Here is a 6,000-nt window from a genome sequence, read left to right on the forward strand (position 1 = left end):
GAAAGAAGAAGCTGAACTAATTTTATTTCCCTGACTTCAGTATATCATGGAACTCATATAGGAATAAATATAGAGGGTGAATACTTTTGATTTTTGTTGCTAAGGTAAGTGAAACTGGTTCTACATGGTCAGTGGGAATAATTTACACCTACTGGAAATTGTCAGGAGACATGAAATGGCTGGGCAGTGATTCACTCCTGAGATATCTCTGGTTTTGTGAGGAGGTTGGTGGTCTTTTGCATGAACGCTGTGCTGAGACATTTGTTTAGTTTCCAGACAGTGCAGCCGGGAGGCTCCATGAGGGGAGTGCAGGAGGGAACATGATTTTCCAGAGCGTTCGGAAAAGAGGGAGAGGTGAGGTCAGGTTTGACATTTAAATATAGTTGCAGCTCAACAGAGACTCTGCAGGAGGTCACAAAAATACGTCTCAAACCTAAACAATTTGGAGATAAGGGGCACATGTGATCGCACATTTGTTTGGTACTGAGTCGTGCTTCTCATCCAAAACAAACAAACAAACAAACAAACAAACAAACAAACAAACAGCCTATAATTTTCCATTCTTGTTTAATAGCACATTTTCAGTTGGAAACAGAAGTGAATGTGGTGGATGAGTGCATGCCTCCCACAAAGAGTAGCAGTGTGTGTCATGCATTGAGACTCAACTGCGGAATGATGACTAACAGATCTGTCTCAGGATACCAGCCGTATTTTCACTCAGACGTCTATAGCGCTTGCTAGTTGTGGGTTGGAAAATATGATGGAGCAAGACTTATCCCAGTTAAATTTTCATTCCAGTCGCAGGAGCCTGTAGCTCTGAATCTTATAATGGGACATCTACCCTGTACAGGGTTTCCAGAATGTGTATAATTTGTCATTGGTGGGTCGCTATCTGGTGCTCGGACATTTAAAAATACCTCAGGATTAAATGTTTAAGTAGGAAGGAGGTCAATTTAGGCAGCACGGTGGTGTAGTGGTTAGCGCGGTCGCCTCACAGCAAGAAGGTCCGGGTTCGAGCCCCGTGGCCGGCGAGGGCCTTTCTGTGTGGAGTTTGCATGTTCTCCCCGTGTCCGCGTGGGTTTCCTCCGGGTGCTCCGGTTTCCCCCACAGTCCAAAGACATGCAGGTTAGGTTAACTGGTGACTCTAAATTGAGCGTAGGTGTGAATGTGAGTGTGAATGGTTGTCTGTGTCTATGTGTCAGCCCTGTGATGACCTGGCGACTTGTCCAGGGTGAACCCCGCCTTTCGCCCGTAGTCGGCTGGGATAGGATTCAGCTCGCCTGCGACCCTGTAGAACAGGATAAAGCGGCTACAGATAATGAGATGAGATGAGAAATAGCTAAAAGTAACACACACACCCCATCTCCTGTTCCACACTCCAGCCCAGTCAGTGGCGGTAATGCGCCTTTAAGTTGGTTTACCAACTGCCAAAAAACCCTAAAGAAGAAGAAGAAAACTATATGCACTCATACATTGTTTCTATAGTAACAGCTCATTCACAGGGATGCTTCATTTTCTTGAACATCAGCTCAGAGTTCAGGAGTTGTAGTAACAGCTTACATGTTACAGCTTGTACGGTGGATGCTCCACACAAAGAGATTAGGAAAGTGTGTTATTGCTGATATAGTGTTTTCTGGAAGGAGATGTTTATTTAGCATAAGATGGAAGTCTCCAAAATGTAAACTTTCATCTATTATGTTTTGAAAACATGGGATGTCTTAAGGATGGAGGGCTTTGCTCTTTAATGGTTTCTCAGGAACTGATTTTTTTTTTGTTTTTTTTTTATTAAAGCTTCAAGAGTGAGAAAAAGAGAGATGATGAGGAAATTACTGCTATAATGTGGCTGATGACAGGAAACACAGGATAACATGGACATCCCATAATATTACATATAGGTTTTTTTTTATGGAGTTCAGATTGTTATTTATACTTGAATTATCATCATCATTCTGTCCATTTTTGAATGCATTACAGAAATGCAGCAAAGCAAAGACTCAATTATTATTGGCACCCCTGGTAAAGGTTAGTAAAAAGGGTTAGAAAAAATCCACCTTTTGGTGAAGTCGCTTCATCACACACTGAAAAAAATGAGAAAAATCAAACCTTTAATTGAAATAAATTTATTCCAAGAAAAACAAATCCATCCTCAGGAAATAATTATTTTCAGCAAAAACACATGCCACTATTATTGGCACCCCTGGAAATAATAGTGAACAGTAATTGGGATGCCAATAAATGGGAAACATGTTTCCCATTTAAATTGTACCTGTTTCAGTTGATTAGCGTGTTTAGGAACTTTCAAACTGTACTGTAATTCATGACTTCCCAATTAACTGGGAAGCAAATATGAAGCGACACAGAGCCCAAATTCCCTCAACATCAACATGGGAAAGATAAGAGACACACAAACCAAATGAGGGAGAAGTGTGTTGACCTTCATAAGTTAGGGAACGATGATTAACCCCTTTGGACATAATGTGTACAATTGTACACATGAAGTTCCATAGCATTTTTCCTTGTATCTGAAGGGATTAAAACGGCTCCTCACCTGAAAATGTCCATTTCTACTGTTAGAGCAATAATAAAAAAGTGGACACCAACTGGAACTGTTCCACACTCGCCTGGAAGAGGAGCCGAGTTTATTTTGCCCTCACATATAGTGAGGAGGGTAAGAGAGGCAAAAACAAATCCACAAGGATCGCTGTAAGTGAATTACATGAAAAAGTAAAATCTTGGGGTTTCCGAGTCTCCAAAACCCCCATCAGACTCCACCTCCATGCCAACAGATTATTTGGAAAGTTCCAGAAAAAAAAGCCTTTTCTGTTAATTAACCACAAACACCTTAAGTTTGTGAAACGCTACAACAACTTTGACTGGAACCGTGCTCTCTGGTCTGATGAACAAAAATCAAGCTTTTTGGCAATAAACACTCGCAGTGGGTTTGGTGTAAAAAGAAGGACGGCTATAATGAACAGAACCCGATCCCAACTGTAAAATATGGTGGAAGTTCTGTGATGTTTTGGGGCTGTTTTTCTTCCAAAGGCCCTGAAACCTTATTAAGGCCCATGGCATCATGAACTCGATGAAACACCAGGACATTTTAAGTCAGAATCTGGCTCCTCTGCCGGGAAACTAAACTGAGTCGTAACTGGATCTTCCAGCAGGACAATGATACGATGTCCAAATCAACACAAAGATGGTTCGCTGAGCACAGAATCAAGCTTCTGCCCTGAACATCTCAGTCCCCTGAGCTGAACCCCAGTGAAAACCTGTTGGCTGAGCTGAAGAGGAGAAAGCACAAGAGAGGTTTGAGGGCCCTGGATGATCTGGAGAGGTTGTGTAAAGAGGAATGGGCTCAGATGCCCTGCTCTGGATCTCCAAACTTATAAAATGTTACAGGAGAGACCCAATGCTGTTTTACTGGCAAATTGAGGCTGTACAAAATATTAAATGTAGGGGTGCCAATAATAGTGGCACGTGTTTTTGTTGAAAATATATTTCTTGATGAGGAATTTGTTTTTCTCTGTATACATTAATTTCAATTAAAGGTTGGAGTTTTCTAATTTTTTCAGTGTGTGATGAAGTGACTTCACCCAAAGGTGGATTTTTTTCTAACCCTTTTTACTGATCTTTGCAAGGGGTGCTAATAATTGTAGAGGGCACTGTATTATATATTCTTTATAAACACAACATTATAAGAACACACACAACTTTCTCAATTAAATAAAGACTAATGTGAAAACTTTAGTGCTTGCATTCCTACAATTAAAAAAGATGACATTTACAAACCTTTTCTAAAAATGTACTGAGAAAATATATACAACGTGACGGATGGAATGTTCTTTGAATCAAAAGTTCCTGGAATCATCATTTTCAGAAAAACGCTTTCTGAGTACACTGCCTCACACTGTTTTCTGATCGGTGAATGGAAACTTGAGCAGGAGACCATGTGTGGAGTTTGTCTAGAAGCTTTAAGGGTCCCAGGAGGACAACAGAACTTTTAAAGGTTCTAGATTAGACTTTTTTTTTTCAAAGAAGGAATGTTTTGGATTGTATTCCACCCAACTTGTAATTCATTCAGTGATCAGTCATGATTCAGATAATGATTCATACCTGGGAACAATTTAGAGTCGTGAGCCCAGGGTTTTGAAGGAAACCCATGGAGGAAACCCATGCAGACACATGGAGAACATGTGAAACTCCACACAGACAGTAACCTGAGCTCACAACCCCAACTTGTAATTCACTTACATACAGATGTGTAAAAGTTAATAATCTTTGTGTCGTCTACAATTTGTACAGGCTTTCAAAATACACAGACACATTTCCATGAGAGAGAGAGAGAGAGAGAGAGAGAGAGAGAGAGATTACCCCGGGGCTAAACGCACAGCACGACTCTCAACTTGCTAGAAAGAGAAAACATCCCCCAGGCTAAAGCAAAAAGACTCTTTCAATAATCCAAGATAATCACGGGGTATAAAACAAACGAGCATAATGCTGATGTCATGCTTTTACAGTGGAAGAATTGAACCACTGGGTTTTCCTTTTCTCCCCTCCTTCTCATCAGAAAAAAATGTGCACTGGTTTATACCAGATACCCTTTTCCCACATCTCTCACGCATGTGAGTCTCAGAGGAGTCGGGGTATAGTTAACCACTCGAAGAATAAATGATGTGAGTGTGGCGCCATGGAATCACTGCCCATTTCCCCACAGTTCTCTTGGGTGAACTGAACTTGCAGAAAAGAAGAACTTTCCCCTATTTTTTTTCATACAAACTTTGTTATAGATTTCTATTTTATGATTTCTACATTATCGAGTCAGTACAAAAACATTTTAGAGTCCAAATGTTCGTTTTCCAGCACAAAATTAAATGTTACAGAAAAAAAATGTTTGTAATATGTCTGAGCAGCATATTCCATAAGAGAGCACTTTTCAGATGAAAAAAGAAAACATAATGAAGGCTACTGGGTTTTGGTGTAAAATGAAGAAGTGAGTGTGACAGTCAAAGTGTCCAGAAGAACTGTGGCTGGTTCTGTAAGATGCTCAGTAAAATCTACAGCTCATTTCCACATAAAACTGCACTCACTGGACCTTCCATCCATCCATCCAGCCATCCATCCAGCCATCCATTTTCTGCTGCTTATCCGGGTCTGGGTCATGGGGGTAGCAGCCTAAGCAGAGCAGCTCAGATTTCCCTCTCCCCGGCCACCTCCACCAGCTCTTCCAGGGGAATTCAGAGGCGTTCCCAGGCCAGCTGAGAGATGCAATCTCTCCAGCGTGTCCTGGGTCTGCCCCGGGGTCTCCTCCTGGTGGGGCATGCCCAGAGAACCTCCCCTGGGAAGCGTCCAGGGGGCATCCTAACAAGGTGCCCGAACCACCTCAACTGACTCCTTTTGATGTGGAGGAGCAGTGGTTCTACTCTGAGTCTTTCCCAAATGACCAAGTTTCTCACCCTGTCTCTAAAGGAGAGCCCAGCCACCCTGCGGAGAAAACTCATTTCAACCGCTTGTATCCGTGATCTCATTCTTTCGGTCATTACCCACAGCTTATGACCATAGGTGAGGGTGGGAACGTAGATGGACAAGTAAATTGAGAGCTTTGCCTTTTGGTTCAGCTCTCTCTTTACCACAACAGACCGGTTTAGCATCCGTATCACTGCTGACGCTGCCCTGATCCATTTGTCCAACTCCTGCTCCCCCTTACCCTCACTCATGAACAAAACCCCGAGATACTTAAACTCCTCCACTTGAGGTAGCAACTCCCCCTGACCCGAAGTAGGCACTCCACCCATTTCCGGCTGAGTGCCATGGCCATGGACTTGGAGGTGCTGATCCTCATTCCAGCCGCTTCATACTTGGTTGCAAACTGTCCCAGTGCATGCTGTAGGTCACAGATTGATGAAGCCAACAGGACCACATCATCTGCAAAAAGCAGAGACACAATCCTGATGCCACCAAACCAGACACCCTCAGCCTCTTGGCTGTGCCTAGAAATTCTGT

Source organism: Neoarius graeffei, chromosome 9 (assembly GCF_027579695.1).
Source record: "Neoarius graeffei isolate fNeoGra1 chromosome 9, fNeoGra1.pri, whole genome shotgun sequence".
In the NCBI taxonomy this organism is placed as follows: domain Eukaryota; kingdom Metazoa; phylum Chordata; class Actinopteri; order Siluriformes; family Ariidae; genus Neoarius; species Neoarius graeffei.